At 44.2% G+C, this 15,999-nt stretch overlaps 1 pseudogene across 1 annotated transcript; it reads left to right on the top strand.

The window, feature by feature from the left end:
• The first annotated feature begins 2,287 nt into the window (after positions 1–2,287).
• Positions 2,288–4,382, top strand: LOC308365088 (MKI67 FHA domain-interacting nucleolar phosphoprotein-like; annotated as a pseudogene). The gene is made up of 4 exons (XR_013969104.1): positions 2,288–2,309; positions 2,568–2,779; positions 3,264–3,329; positions 4,069–4,382. The product of XR_013969104.1 is annotated as an MKI67 FHA domain-interacting nucleolar phosphoprotein-like (transcript).
• Positions 4,383–15,999: the final 11,617 nt, after the last annotated feature.

The raw sequence follows: 15,999 nt of genomic DNA, 5'->3' as shown, positions 1-15,999 counted from the left end.
AAGTAGTAGACTCCCCTGACTGGAGCTGTGAAGAAGCCGGTCACGTTGCTGTAGGCCTGTCCAACATTGGTGATGATTTTAGTGAAGACCAAGTTCAGACCAGTATTCCCACTCTCTATGAACCCTGATGTGAGACCGACTGAGAATGCCACCCTGGGTTTCTCTGTAATCTCTTTCCTCAGATTCAGCACTTCAGTTTCACTTGCTGTCAGTCTGGTCTTCACAGCTGTCAGTTCTGCCTCTTGGGCTGGAATAACCCTTTCCAGAGCCTCCACCTAAGTCTCACTGGGCACCAGTCTTTGTTTCACTGCTGTAATCTGGGTGTCTTGCTCTTTATTTTCAGCCTCTATTTTGTTCAGCAGATTTTTGGTGTTTTTAAGCTCATCCCGAGTGAAGCTCAGAGTCCCCTTCATCTCCACTACCATGTCTCTGAGTTCCCTGAGCTCAGCAGAGACGTCCAGCTGGGTAGAGACTTTGGCAGCAGCAGCTCCAGTGCTCTGGCTCTCTGTGTGAACTTCAGTCTGAGTGCTCCGAGTCTCAGATCCACACATGGAGAGCAGCAGCACCAGCAGTGTGATAACAGCCCTCATATTTAACATCTCTCCCTCTCTGACACACAGTAGTTCTGTAGTAGCAGTAGTAGTAGTTGTAGCAGTAGTAGCGCTAATAGTATCTGCAATAGTAGTAGTTGTAGAAGGTTGTTCGTTTCACTCCTGAGACACCCTCTTTATATGCCTCAACTACTCATTATGTAAGAAATGTCATGACTAGGGTTGCAAAATTCCGGGAATATTCACAGTTGGAAACTTTCCATAGGTTTCCACGGGAATAACTGGACATTTTGTTTGTTCCTGTGGACTATAAATAGTCACCTGTTTTGTGTTGTCAATCGATTTGCGTGCCTTCCTGGGCAAGAGGACTTTGGACTTTTATCTGATGCATTTGATGATGTTTGGTTGCAAAGTCCTTTGCAAATAAACACAGCGTGTGCTGCATTCCATACATCTTTAATATATAGTTTTTTGAATGACGTTTTTATTGCTCAGCCTTTAATTTGCTGTAATTACTTTTATCTTCGATTTTAAAGCCCAACTCATGCATTTTTTGATGGACCCCGACAACCTCAAGTAATAAGTGTAAAAAGTGAGCGTACTGGATACAAAAAACTTGGTATTAAAATGAACATGGCTTCAGCGTAACAAGTTATCAACATGCTAGGTAACGACAAAGGCGTTCAAAAACAACAGAAAGTCATAGGTTTACGTTTCTGGCAGATAATGTTCCCAACTAGCTAGGGGGATCTTGCACAGTGCTGGCATGGATGACATCATAACCAACCAGTGTGTCAGTTTCTGCCAGCCAGTCAACTAGCCTATCCAAGCCAAGGCTGGGCTGGTGTGGGGTGGGTGATGGAGAGAGGGGATGCTAAATGATGTGGTGAAGGTTCCAGTATTCAGCTGGACGTAAACATGTGTGTTTGTGTGTGTAAGAGACAGAGAGAGAAAGAGATAGTGTATGTGTTTGTGCAACAATAGGTCTCTTGCTCGTAGCTTGAATGTTCTCTCCCTTGTATGTTGCTTTGGATAAAATGTGTGAGAGGGTCTGTGTGTGTGTGTGTGTGTGTGTGTGTGCACGTGTGTGTGTGGGTGTGAGTGAGAGAGAGGGGGAAGGAGCCCTGGATACTGACACTTGGCCTCAGATGTTACTTTCCCTTAGTGTAGTCTGCAGCTCAAATAGCCTGGAGTGTGTGGAAAGAGGGAGAAAGAGACGGACGGAGGGAGAGGCAGAGGGAACGGGAGGTAGGGGGAGGGAAGGACAGACAGATAGAGGAAAAGACAGACAGACAAAGGGAGGGAGGGAGAGGGAAAGATCTCTGAGAGTCTGTACCCTTAACTGGGAAAGCACCACTTCACAAGGCCCTGAGCTGGAACTATGCTAAGGCAGTGTTGGCTCCTGTGCCCTCTCCTGCAAATGCCCACTGTTTAAGAAACTAAATTCTCAGGGAGAACAAAGATCAGATATAAATCCCTCTGAATAAAATTACCCTGCTTTTGCTTGAGCTTTGCATCATATCTGTTCTATTTAATATCTGTTCTATTAAATACATAATCAAAATCGTACAGCAAACTATGTCCAAACCGTACGTCAATAATCTAAATGTTGTCTGCACCGTTTATAATGTCTGTAAACCAACATTGCTAACATCGTGGTTGCTCACATCATGATTACTAACATCGTGGTTGTTTGCCCTATGAAGTGGACAAAATTGTGGCTGAGCAATTAACTCATGGGTGAAAGACTGATCAAGTGTGAGTATTAGTCTGCTTAACCTGAGTAGCATTTTGTACATTTTATTATTTAACAAATAACCAACCTCCTGAAGTCACCGTGTCTATCTCAGGGCTTGTGCTGTCTATAATGGTATATTTTAATGGTGCTGGAGGAGCATGCCGAATTTTTGATTACCTTGTGTCTGGGATTTGTGGTGTGGTTTGAGGAGTAGTTTGACTACCAGTAGTAGGTTTGCTACCTGCTAAGTGCACTCTTGGCTCTCGTTGTTCAGGCAGGCCATGTAGTACCACCAGAGAAGGTACATGAAAAGCTGTTTCTGGGCAGCAAGATGGAGTTTAAGAAGCCAACACAGCCCGCAGTTACCCGCTACAACCAGAAGCACTCCTCCGAGGGGCTGGAGAAAACCAAGGCAAAGCTCCTGAGCAAAGAGGCTAAACTGCGCAAGAGTCTCGTTGCAAAGGGCATCGACTACGACTTCCCTGGGTTTGTAAGTTTGGTTTAGTTGAGTCTTGTAGCTACTTCAGTTGATCATGCGAATTGGCGGTGGTTAAATGTGAGTTATGATGACCTTATTTCCCCACATCTCAACACTGTGGTAACACTTTCAGCACTAATATTATGTAAATATAAATTTGAGGCATAGACTGAAAATCCCCCCCCCCATTGCATCAGTCAGTGGGGGGAAGATACCTGTGCCAACAGTAATGTGGCGCATCAAAGCTTATTTCCAGTCGCTGTGACTGTGCAATCAAACCCATGTGCCCACACTTTAGTAATGCTCATCTACTAGTATGATATGTATTTATATAAATAGCTGTTAATAGTTTCCTCTGGAAGCTGTGCCTGGCTATTTTGTGTTTTGTTACTGATCTAATATAATGTGCAGTTGATCATGTCAATTGACAGTGGTTAAATTGGTGTGTTAGGATTACGGTTTCCAACTTCTTGCTGGTTTGTTTTCCTCATTTTAGGCAGCCCAGATTCCAAAGAAGAAGGGTGCAACCTCAGACGATGCAGACCTATCCGTTTGCAGTAATGTACGTCCTTATCTGGTCACGATGTCCTTGGATGTTGATAGGTGAAAATTCACCCTAGTTACCTCAGGACTCCGGAGCTGCATGAAAGTATATTTATTAGACAGACAAACAAAAACAATTGCAATCGGGCTCCCCTCCCAGCACAAGGCTGAAAGTGAAGGCAATGATAAACCCTACGCACAACAAGGTTTATATAGACAGAAGTTTAGCTTTCATCAGGGATAACCAAATGCTCTTGTTCATATGCAGACTTAGTGGCACCTAATATTCTAGTTACACACACAGAGAGAAAAGCCATGCTCCTGCTTTCATAAGCACATGATTCATACAAGGAATATATTAATACAAGGCACTTGATTATTATATTCTTAAGTCATTAACAGTGTTTGGAAATAATCTCTATCAGATGTTTGCATGTTCTACTCTGCCAATTTCTTCTTTCTCCCCACATCTAAACACTGTGGTAACACTTTCAGCACTGATATCATATAAATATACATTTAAGGCACAGCCTGAAAATAACCTCTATTGTGTCAGTCAGTAGGGCGTGATAACTGTGCCGACAGTAACATGGCTCATCAAAGCTTATTACCTGTCCCTGTGACTGTGCAATCAAACCCATGTGCCCACACTCAAGTAATGCTCATCTGCTAGTATGTTGCATAGTTATATTAATGGCTGTTATAATAAGCTCTTCTGGAAACTGTGCCTGCCTAATTGTTTGTTACTGATTTTTTAGGCTGTCACCCCAGTATGTACTCCTTCAATTTTGGAAAGGAGGAAGTCCATGGCAGCAGGCGTCGAGGTGGATGATGAAATTGTCATAAGGCCCATGCCTCATTTGAGGAGGAGGACTCTGACGATGAGGGGTTTTCAGGGCTGAATGACACCAAGGAAGAGAAGGAGGAGGAGGAGGGAAATGTGTCGAAAGAGGAACCGAAAGAAGAAGAAAAAGCAGCATAAGCTTTCGACGGAGTAAAGACTGCTGAAATCTCCGACCAAGCCTGGAAGATCCACCTTCAGAGACTTCTGTACATAAAAGATGATTACATAGAAGTATGGAAAACAACGCTCTGGTGGTAACAGCAGACAGCACCCCGGCTCACAATATGTGTTGTGGGTATTGAGCCAAGGAGTCGTTGAATATTGTGGTGGCAACAGCAGTTACTAGGGAAATGGCACTCCCTAGTGGTCATGTATTCCCTTTTCGTGTAATCTATGGGCGGGTGGCACCAAGGGGGTGCAACGACGGACTCGTGAATGTCCGCACAGGAGGCCATTTTAAGGACAGAATAGTTCCGGGAGGGATCAGTGGTACGTTAGGTAACGTCAGTGATCTTCAAATCGTTTACACTCATACCTCGCGGAAATCTTGACGGATTTACAAATTACTTGATTTACAAACGTCATTACCTTGGTAATAATTCTCGATGCTTGAACATGTTGAAATGTGCAGCTTTATTGTGTATCACGGCTATTGTGTTTCAATCATTTGACATCAATTGGCGAGGCATAATTGTTCTTTCTTTTCAATACAACTTAAGTTGCACATAATAAAACTGAAGTTGCACATGATTTCCAATCGGGTTGGTTTGTTAAACATCTACATTATGATTTCCACAGGAAATTGCTGACTTTATTGCCAATGAAGATGCCAGAATTTTGTGCAGTCTGTTCTATTGAACGTTCCTTGAACGTTCCCTTGAAACGAGATCCCTGTGGGATCACCTGTATTTTATTATATCAGTAATATTGCTTTTAAAAAGTTGATAATAAAAGTATACATTTATCTCCTGTTGCCATTCTGTATGCTGAGTTTTAGTAGCCTATTGATTTTACATAAATAGCTTGTGCATGTGTATCCATGGCACCTATCTGAGCGAGCTATTCCGTCTCAAAATGGCCGAATTGTGGGGACATTTGACTCCGTCGGCCAGCAACGCGGGCAACTTATCTAGCCTTTATTATAGATATCTATGGGTGGCACAGTGGCGTCGTAGGGGGGGGGGGGGGTAAAGGGGACTGAGTTACCAGGGCCCTCTTTGGGGGAGGGTCCTTGAGGAGTGTGGAATTTTATTTTTCCTTTAAATATTAATATCATTTAAAGGGCCAAATTTTCTTGCTAACTAATATAATTTTAATGTTTTGGGTAAATAAATTGGTTGAATGATGGATTGAATTGTGTGTCCTAGTCTACATATAGTCTACATATAATGTCTGGAGACCCTCACCCCCCCGGCTCACGCACAAAATGGTTTAGTCCGCCTTCAGTGTGCTTTTTACCTATAGGCGCATTTGACGAATGTTAACGTTCATTCGACTGAGGCAACGGTGCGCATTGAAGATATCCAAGAACGTTAAATCCGGGTTTCAGAAAAGAAAAGAAAGGCAGGCAAGAGAGAGAAAAAGAGACGAGGGAAAGCAACTACTAACAGACTTCTTTCCTAAGAAAGGTGAGCCCGAATGTGAAAGCAAACACCCTACATTAAATGAACTCATGATGTGGTAATAAAACGAATCAATACCACCGCGATTGTCATTGCTAAAAACGGCATGACACAAAATTAGAAATAACATGCCCTATCTGTAATCTGAGGTAAACTCTAAATACATGTTTGTTTGCATAGCCTTCCACAGTTGCAGAGTGTGTTGCACGCACATCCAATCCAGGTGCAGGGTAAAAAGAGATCCGTAAAAATGAAAGAATACCCACACTGTTGCTGCTGACACCTGACGAACACCTGACGAAGACCAACAATGGTCGAAACGTTGTGCCAATAAAATACACGGGAGCTGCAGCAACAGTGTGCGGGTATTCTTTCATTTTTATGCATAACCTACCACACCATTGCAATAGTAGGTCTATACTAATTAGAACATTTGGCTAAATTAATATTTGTTAGGCCATAACATAATTAGGCTAATAGCCTTATTAAGTAGGGCTAGTCTAGGCTCAATAAGTTCATAAGGTTAGGCTGTCAAATTAGTTGGCTAGCAAAGTTAACTTGTGAAACATGGCACTCAGTTTCAGAAGCAGCTAGTGATGCAGACCCCTCATCCTCTGACACTGTGGTCTTGAGGCAAGGTGAGCAGTTTAAAATGAAAGTACATCATTTTAGCTATTTATACTGTAGGCTTAATGTGTTTAGCAAATAGCAACACAGGCTGTTCCATCCAAAGGTGACTTTTTTTTGTTGCAATCAGGGTGTGAAGGGGATTTTAAGCAATATAGTAAAAAGTGTTCCAGGAAAACATCCCATAGGCCTACTCTACCTTTAAACATGTTCAGTCACACAAATTAGGCTACATTGGAATTGCCTGTTACAATTATATCTATCAGATGCTTCATGCTTGTAGAGGGTTCTGTCCAGGAAGATGGAGAAAATGTGGTAGAGGATGACACAAGTGAAGGAAGTGATAGCAGAGAAGATTCTGAGAAAAGTGAAAGGGATGAAGAGAGGTCAGAAAGTAGTCAGAGCAGCGCCAGGGAGTGTATGCCAGAAGATCCAGCACTATGGACAGAGAAATGAACTAATGAAGAGAGAGACACAATTGTTCACAGACTGGCAATCAACATAAAAACAAATAAAATTACAGCAAAAGACAAGGAAGGGAAGCCATTTCCTAACTACCTTCAATTTGCAAAGTTTCACCGTCAGGGGGGAGGGGGCGTGGCACTCTTTTTTTTGGGGGGGGGGGGGCCTATGAACCTACTGTGCATAGGGCCCAGAATCTGGTGCTACGCCCCTGGGCACAGCCATGTTGTATGGGTTTTTTGTGCTGTTGCCTCTCATCTGTCTGGTCATTTTGATCTGTGATCATGAACATGTAAATGTATGAAAAGCAGCTGAATCCTCTGTGTATATATAAACAAAACATACATTGCTCTTGTATGAAGAGGTTTAACTCTAAGTGAATATGTGTCTTTAAATGAGTAAAGATAAGAGTTCCTGGAAAGATCTTGGTACTGTTGTAATTTAAGCAGGCATTCTTTTAGGTTGGTGATTTAAAATGATTAGTGTGGAACAGCATAAGTCATGGACGATAAGCATATTTATTGTAGTCACCTGATGCAGAAGTGTAAATGGTACACAAGCTTTAGACATCCGTATGCACCTGATGATATAGATGAAGACGGGAGGATACCATAATCTGTCAGTACAGGAATTACCATCTAGAAGATCCCTGGCCTTACCCTGACGGTGAGAAATCCTTGTTGAAGCGATGTGGGGAGTAAAACAGACCAGAGGTTAACCTAATTGCGCTGGAGGAATACATTTGGTGTCATCCCAACATAGACATATATAGGACCTATGTCTATGATCACCAACGCTGTTAAACCACAGGGAGGCGCTACAGTTGTGTGAGAATCCAGTGATGATAATATCAACCCAGATGCCATGTGGCCAGTTCATAACAGCATTACAAAATCCAAATTATGCCAAATAAGGATTTTTTCTTTTGTGTCTATTGTTATTTTAAAAATAAACGTTAAAGAGGTCACAAAAAAAATTCAAAGACTTGTAAAAAATAAGGAAAAGACCGTTAGATTTTTGAAAAAATACATGAACCAATTGGTTGTCTTTTTAAATACATTTGAACAGACCAGAACTATCAGAAATACAGTTCTCATGAACACACATGCGCATATGCATAAACCCTAATATGCTCCTCCTTTCAGAAGCAAATGTAGAGTGATATCTGATGTGATGTTGAGGTTTTGCTGGCTAAATGGCAAAAAAAAAGAGTTCAGCTGTGTTCTGAATGTTTGCAGTGGTGTCATACAGCCCTTCCTCCACTGGGTGGCCACCAGCGGCGCCGGAATGATTTCAGTGGTGGGGGGGCCAAATGCGCGTGCATGTGTCACTCCTTAATTTTTGCTATATCAATCGCGCACATGCAGGCGGCCAGGCGCTAAGTGGCCTAAGCATGGGACAGTGCGTGACACCTCATCAGTGTCGGAGTTATTACTGACTATAGGTCTCTCACCATGGTCCTGAAAATTAAGCCAAACACTTAAAGACAGCGTGGAAACTTTGGTTATTGTCGAAGTGCTGGAATGTATCTTACTTGCTGCAAATTCTTGGGTATGCAATCATGACTTAATGCCCCCGAGATGATCATCCTGTTAATTAATGAAACGTCGATTCTTTCAAAATACTATACGAAATGTGGGCCTGGCACTTCTAATGGCCCCCCCACTATGACTATCTTCAGGTTAGCAGCAATGTAATGTCAATGAATGGCTAAGGAAGGACGTGTGCAACCAATACAAATTTGGAAAAAAAATCCCGAAAAGTGGGGGGGCCATTGGCCCTGCGGGCTCTATGGCCCCACAGGCTCTATGGTTCTGCGGGCTCTATGGTTCCGGCGCCAATTGTGGCCACTGTGGGACCTCTGTCCTCGACCGGTTTTGTGATCTGTGTGCAGACTTCAGTGAAGGCAGATCAAGTATTTAATCTCTGACTTTTTCATAATTAAACATAATGCAGATGTGCCATGGGGCCTCATTTGTAAAAAGTTGCGTAGAAACCATCCTACATTTTGACATTTCCTGAAATGAGTGTGAGATCCACAGAAAACGAACGTACACACAAAAAAACACGTGTAGCTACACCAATCCTTCGGTTATAAATCACAAATGGTCGTGGAATTGTGCGCAACTGAATCTCCGCCCTCACAACGCCCATATTAAATCGAATTAGCATATTATCAATGCACAAACAGAGCACATCCTCAATGCACAAACTCTCTGTGACAATGGCAAGCTAGAAAGAAACATGTAATCAGAACAGCCTTACAATAATTATCAGCCATACATCATCCTGTGTCAAAAAGTCTGCGCGATTACGAAAAAACCCTCTCTCTCCTTATTGCGCAGTTGGCAATATCCTCTAACAACGCCAATACAGAAAACTAAGCCACTATTAGAATTTTTATACTCCAGCGCAGCAGTGAAGCGCTCATCAGCTCAGCTCAGCTCCGCTGCATGACATGGTGCTTTAGGGAGACACGCGGCTCAGGCACAGCTGTCTCACACAAGACGTAACACACAACACAACACTGCGCCTTAGATAAGCCTCTGAACGCTGCAGCTAAAGACAAACTGTTAGGATATCTCCCTCTCTCTCTCTCTCTCTGTCTGTCTATATACCTCTCTGTGCTCTCTCTCTCCCCCTCCCTGGCTGCTATTTGTTCTCTCTCTACCCTGTTCTCCTCCGTGTCCCGCTCATTAGACTGAATTCCGTTTTTCTTTTCTTTTCTTTCGGAGGCGTCATTATTTTTGCAGTCAGCTGAAGGTCGTGTAGCTGTGAGATGGGCCCAGAGGGAACCAGTTGCAGGGTTCTTCCAAAGCCCAGAGGGAACCAGGTGCAGGGTTCTTCCAAAGCCCCAGTTCCTTCCCTCCCCGCTCTGCTCTGTACTGAACTCTTTTAAGGAGTGGGGAAAGATCAGTACTGCCATCAACACCTCATTTATCTTCCTACATAGGACACTGACCAATCTCTTTTTTTCTGCTGCCCTTCCCCCCTCTCTCTCTCTCTCTCTCTCTCTCTCTCTCTCGCTGTCCTGCCCCTCCCTCTCTGTCTTCCCTCCCTCCTCCCTCTCTCTCATCCCCTCCCTCCTCTCTCTCATTTCTAAAAGAAAATTACTTGCATTTTAGCCATATTTTATAAATTATTTCAATGTTGTTTTTTTTAATCTTTTTTTATCTCTACTTCTTTGATGGAAGGAATTATTGATTGCCCTACTCTTGTTCTGTAAAACTGAATAAAGTATGTTTTAAAAAATCAAATCTCTCTCTCTCCCCCTCTCTATTTCTCTCTCTAAGTTGAATGTAATCTTCGGCAGGTTTGATGAAGTGCAGCGATCGGGGAACATGATGCAGGTGAGTGAAGTCAACCCTGTGTGTGTGTGATGTGTGTGTGTGTGTGTGTGTGTGTGTGTGTGTGTGTGTGTGTGTGTGTGTGTGTGTGTGTGTGTGTGTGATGTCTGTGTGTGTGTGATGTGTGTGTGATTTTTGTGTGTGTGTGTGTGTGATGTGAGGTGGGTGAAGTCAACCCTTTGTGCAACCCTGACTACCTCTGATTGTCAGTCCTCTTGTTCAGAGATGAAAAACAGCATCTGCTGTGTTCTTTAGGAAGATACACTTTCTTTCTTTCGTTCTCTTTACCTTTTCCCTTTACTTCTCTCTCTTTCTCTCAGTGACACACACTCTCTCATTCTCTCTCCCTCCCTTCCTCCCTCTCTCTCTGTCTCTAACACTCGCTGTGTAGTTTTCCATCCTTAACTCATTTTTTGAGAGTCTTTGCTCTTTTCTCTGTCCAGTGGATGAACACAGTGTGGTTAAGATAAGATGTCTGTATTAATCTTTTGTCTGTTTTGAAACCGACGAGTTTGGGTGTGTGTTTGTTGTGTAGTGGCTGACCTGCTGTGTGATCTGTTACCTGGGAGAGAAACACTTCAACACAAGCTGCTGAAAGATTTGGGGTCAACTAAAGCGATGCTCTCTCTCTCTCTCTCTCTCTCTCTCTCTCTCTCTCTCTCTCTCTCTCTCTCTCTCTCTCGAACTGAGTGGACGTGTTTGTGGTGAGCTCCTGAGCGACTGAGTGGAGCGCGTTGAGTGTGAGTGCGACAGGTTTGCCGTCTGTGGCGTTCTCACTCTTCTAACTTTGTTTGCGTGTTTGTATTGTGTGTATTTGTGTATATATATGCTTTAGTTTTGACCATTAGGTGGTCTACTTATTTTGTGTATTTGGCTGTTTTTCCCGGAGGTGCTTACCGGCTTACCGGTGCGTGGTACCTCGGGGAACAATGGATTTTGAATATTTAACCCGCCGACATGGCGTTAAAATTGAGTCTTTAAAGTTAAGCATTGAGGATGTAAGTCTAGCTATGGGGAAGTTAGTAGGCTACGAAAATGTAGTTTCTGCCTCGAGAATGAACCAGGCAATTGTTTTATTTTTGAGCTCAATCGATAAGGCCCACGAGGTCATTAAACATGGCATTAATATTGGGGGCGAATTTACGCCCGTTCGTCCTCTCAGTAGTCCTGCGAGGAAAATCACTTTGTCTAATGTTCCTCCCTTTATTAAAGACGAGGTTATTGTACGCGAGTTATCTCGCTTTGGAAAAGTAGTTTCCCCTATCAGGAAAATTTACCTGGGTTGCAAGTCATCCCTGGTTAAGCACATGGTGTCTTTTAGAAGACAGGTTTACATGGTCCTGAAAAATGGACAGACTGACCTCGAACTTAGTTTTAATTTTAAAGTTGAGGGTTTTGAGTATGTAGTGTTTGCTACGTCAACTTCGATGATGAAGTGTTACAGGTGTGGGGGATTAGGGCACCTGGCGAGAGCCTGTCCGGAAAAAGGGGAGGAAACTGCAGGAACCCCTGCTGACTCTCCCGCTTCGGATCCACCTGCACCTGATTGCCTTTTGACTGACGTCCCTTTGGCTGGCCCTGTCGTGTCGGACCGCCCAGCGCCTCCGGCTGGTGAGCCGGCAGCGGGTGGGTCTGTTGCGGCGGAGCCTGTCGCTACGGAACCTGTGGTGTATGACCGGCCTTTGAAGGAGGCTGCTGTGACAGGTGGAGAGGTGGCTGAGATCTTTTCCCTTGACTCAGTCACAGAACTTTCTGGTCCTCGCGAGGAAAAGACTGGTATAGCAATGTCGGATGTGGTAGCAGCGATGGAAACGGAGAGACGTTTCAAAGAGCCAGCTTTGAAGAGGAAATTGGTGGATCAGGCAGAGGTTAACAGTGATGTAAACAAAGATGAGTCTGTGGGGTCTGACGGGTCTGAGTGTTCAGTGGTGAGTTTTCCAGTGTATTACAAAGCGACGGAGATCCGTCGCTTTTTACGTAACACCAAAGGTGAAAAAAGCGTTGACATTGGTTTTTTTTTCCCAAAGCGGTCTCGGTTGATTAATGATGTTGCCTGTTACATAAGAGAGGGTGCCTTTGATGAGGAGGAGGTTGCTCGCCTCCGCATGTATTTAACTGCAAAATGAGTGGTCAAATGAAATGTTGTTAAATTCAGAATTAGTATTGTTTTTCCTTTCTGTTGTGCTTGTGTTGATTTCTTCACTGTGGTGTGTGTATAGGTGGTGGTGAAAGGATCTGTCTGGTAACTTGTAACTGTTGTACAATAAAAAGTTTGTTCAAAATCAAAAAAATCTCTCTCTCTCTCTCTCTCTCTCTCTCTCTCTCTCTCTCTCTCTCTCTCTCTCTCTCTCTCTCTCTCTCTCTCTCTCTCTCACACACACACACAAACTTTCTCTCTCTCCTTTTCTTCATTTTCATTTGCTGCATCTGTTCCCGTCTCCATGCATTTCAATAGAGACAGGAAAAACACTCCATAAATATGAATCTGTGTTGATAAAGCATTGCTAAATATTTCCAATGATGGCACAGAAGGATTACATTTTAAATTTGCTTTATTTGAGCATGACTATGAAGCAAATTCTTTATCATTTGACAACATAAGCAGTTGAGCAGTGTGTTACCTTCAAAGAGTAAAGAGCAGGAAGCCACTGAAGATGCAGTGGTTAGCCCCACTATCATAGAGCTTGTAGCTTTTAGGGAGTTGCATGTTAACTTTATCTCCCATCTCCAGTTGCAGAGCCACACCACTGGAGAGATGGGAGAGCTGCCCATCGTGATCATAATCATACAACTGCATGACCTGCTTTTCATTCTTAATCATCCTGATATACATCCAGCCTCCAAGATGTTCTGCAACTGTGAATCTGAAGAAGTAGACTCCCTTGACTGGAGCTGTGAAGAAGCCGTTAATGCTGCTGTAGGCCTGTCCAACGTTGGTGATGGTTCTAGAGAAGACCAAATTCAGATCATTATTCACAGCCTGTATGTTTCCTGAGTTAGTCAGACCTGCTGAGAATGCCACCTTGGGTGTCTCTGTAATCTCTTTCTCCAGATGTACTACTTCAGTCTCAGTTGCTGCCAGTCTGGTCTTCACATCTGTCAGCTCTGCCTCTTGTGCTGCATGTTCCGTCTTGAGTTTCTCCACCTCAGTCTCAGTTGCAGTCAGTCTGGTCTCCACTTCACCAGTGTCCATCCTTGTCTTCAGCACTACCAGTTCTGCCTCTTGTGCTGCTTGTTCCAATTTCAGTTTCTCCACTTCAGTCTTCATAGTGGTCAAGTCTGTGTGTTGTGCTGTAGTGTCTTTCTGCACGTGCTCGATGTCAGTCTCAGTGACTGCCACTCTCTCAGTAACTGACCTCATATCAGCTGTCTGTGCTGCAGCTTCCTTCCTCAGATTCACTACTTCAGTTTCACTTGCAGCCAGTCTGGTCTTCACAGCTGTCATCTCTGCCTCTTGTGCTGCTTGTTCCTTGATCAGGTTCATCACATCAGTCTTCACAGCTGTCATCTCTGCCTCTTGTGCTAAATTCATCCTTTCCAGAGCCTCCACTTTAGTCTCACTGGCCACCAGTCTTTGCTTCACAGCATCATTTTCAGTCTCTATTTTGTTCAGCAGATATTTGGTGTTCTGTAGCTCATCACGAGTGAAGCTCTGAGTCACCCTCAGCTCCCCTACCATTTCTCTAAGTTCCCTGAGCTCAGCAGAGACGTCCAGCTGGGTAGAGACTTCAGCAGCAGCAGCCCCAGTGCTCTGGCTCTCTGTGTGAAGATCCGTCTGGGTGCCCAGAGTCAGAGATCCACACATGGAGAGCAGCAGCAACAGCAGTGTGATGACAGCCCTCATCTTTAACATCACTCCCTCGCTGACACACAGTCGTTTTGTAGAAGCAGTAGTAGCAGTAGTAGCAATAGTAGTAGCAGTAGTAGTAGCAGTAGTAGTAGTAGAAGTAGCAGTAGTAGTATTTGCAGTAGTAGCAGTAAGAAGTAGTAGAAGTAGTAGCAGTAGTAGTAGTTGTAGATGGTTATTGGTCTCACTCCGGAGACACCCTCTTTTATATGCCTCGGTTACGATTTCTTGACCATGCTACTCGCAAATACGGAACCGCTACAACCCCCCCCCCCCCCCCCCCCCCCCCCGCTTTTGGGAAGTCGGATCACACCTCCGTTATTCTCATCCCTATCTATAGACAATGCCCAAAACAGCAAAGAAATGTTTTTTTTTTTTTTTGGGCAGTTCAACGCTGTTATGCTGAATCCATTAGCACTCTCCAGGACTGCTTTGAAACAACAGATTGGCAGATGTTTTGTGATGCAGCTGATGGGGACATTGATGAATACACAGACTCTGTCTCTGCATATATCTCTAAATGCATCGATGATGTTGGCCCTAGGGTCAGAGTTGTAAATGGTAATGTCCGTATTAAGCTTGGAGCATGGTCCTCTGCCTATAACTCTGGTGACCCGGAGGCTTTGAGGAAGTCCAGATGCGACCTACAGAGGGCCATCAGAGATGGAAAAAAAGACTACAGGGACAAGCTGGAGTCTAACTACCTCAGCTCTGACCCCCGACACATGTGGGTTTGCCTGCGACACATCACAGGCTATAAAGGGAGAAATAGCAGTGATGATAAGCCTGCCGCCTCTTTACCTGAGGACCTCAACATCTTTTACGCACGGTTTGACTGGCCGAGGTCCGAGGCGACTGCACTCTGTCCCTGATCGTGGCTGACGTGAGGCGAGATTTTCAAAGGGTGAACCCTCGGAAGTCATCCAGGCCCGATGGAGTTCCAGGCTGCGTACTCAGGGGTTGTGCCGACCAGCTAGCGGAGGTATTTACCTCCATATTCAACCTCACCCTACATCTTTCCGCAGTCCCTTCCTGCTTCAAGCAGGCCACCATCATCCCCATACGTAAAAAAAAACATCCATCACCTGTTTAAATGACTACCGCCCTGTAGCAATAACCTCCACCATCATAAAGTGCTTCGAGCGGCTGGTCAGAACCACATCTGCTCTACCATTCCGAACACCCTAGACCCCTTTCAGTTTGCATACCGCCCAAACAGTTCTACGGATGATGCCATCGCCCTGACAACGCACACCACCCTCTCCCACCTGGAAAAGGGTAACACATATGTGAGGATGCTGTTCGTAGATTACAGCTCAGCATTCAACACTGTTGTGCCTACCAAGCTTGTCCCTAAGCTCAGGAGCCTGGTTCTCAAAACCTCCCTGTGCAACTGGATCCTGGACTTCCTGACGAGCAGACCCCAGGTAGTGAGAATGGGCAACCACACCTCCTCTTCACTGACGCTGAGTACCGGGCCCCTCAGGGCTGTGTACTCAGTATGCATATTGAATAAGGAGGTACGTATACACAACTAGAGTCCAAGGTAAACTTTAATTTTTTTAAGGTTTTCACCTTACAACTTATTTGGACAGTACTGGCTGCTCTGACTGGGAGCCTGCTTGCGTGTCTACAGATTCTTCATTTAAATGAGTGAGAAGGAAGACGCAAACAAAGCTCCCCTTTTTAAAGCAAACAAAACAAACAAAGCTTCCCTTTTTTAAAGCAAACAATGCAAACAAATCTTCCCTTTTCTAAAGGTTATGGACTGCACTAGCCTGACGATGTCATACTCATGATTCTAGTCAGAATATGAGCCTGATACCGAACCTTTGGGCTGTGATTATGGGGCGTGTTTCAACGAACCAGGAAAGAAAATGCCTATTCGCTGAATTGGATACCTAGAACCAATCAGAGCAACGTAGTAGCCTATTACCATC

The sequence above is a fragment of the Sprattus sprattus genome (assembly GCF_963457725.1).
Source record: "Sprattus sprattus genome assembly, chromosome: 5".
In the NCBI taxonomy this organism is placed as follows: domain Eukaryota; kingdom Metazoa; phylum Chordata; class Actinopteri; order Clupeiformes; family Clupeidae; genus Sprattus; species Sprattus sprattus.
This window is presented reverse-complemented; position numbering and strand designations above follow the sequence as displayed.